Raw genomic sequence first — 587 nt, forward strand, 5'->3', positions numbered from 1 at the left:
TTGTGTAACAAATTGATCCAATTACAATCTTGCCACAGTTAAAATTCTCTACATTCAGTATAAACATTGTATCTTGTTTCATGCAACTTTTGCAGGCTTTAAGATATTAACCAAGTTTTAGAAATATTCCCCTGCACTTGCAAAAACAAGTCAGTACCGGAAATATTTACCAATAATCTCATTACTATATTTTTCTCCATCTACTTAATAAATGTAAAAACCAAAATCACTTGGATCTTAAAAGCATTTGGCTTAGACTTTCCTAAATACAACTTCAATGCTATTCATTATTAGTTTAACCTTATGTATCTAGATTGAAATATCGCTTGGTCTGAAGTCCATGACCCTTACCCTATCTATACCCAGCCTGCCTTGCATATCTTTAAGTGGCACTATAGTGCGAAAAAAACTAAATGTTTATAAGTACTTTTGCGCCTGTATGTTTTCTATTAGCAGGTCTTTGAATCTTTGATGTTTCAATGCTTGATACTGGGGTTTCACCTTTTCTGAAGACCATTCTTAATAGCCAACACACCAGTTATATAAAAAGACATTAACACTCCTCCCTTTTATTGGCAATGGGCTTA

General features: G+C 33.2%; 1 pseudogene; it reads right to left on the minus strand.

The window, feature by feature from the left end:
* Nucleotides 1-409: 409 nt before the first annotated feature.
* Nucleotides 410-587, minus strand: part of LOC119582323 — a 3,372-nt pseudogene continuing 3,194 nt past the window's right edge.

This window comes from Penaeus monodon, chromosome 15 (assembly GCF_015228065.2).
Source record: "Penaeus monodon isolate SGIC_2016 chromosome 15, NSTDA_Pmon_1, whole genome shotgun sequence".
NCBI lineage: Eukaryota > Metazoa > Arthropoda > Malacostraca > Decapoda > Penaeidae > Penaeus > Penaeus monodon.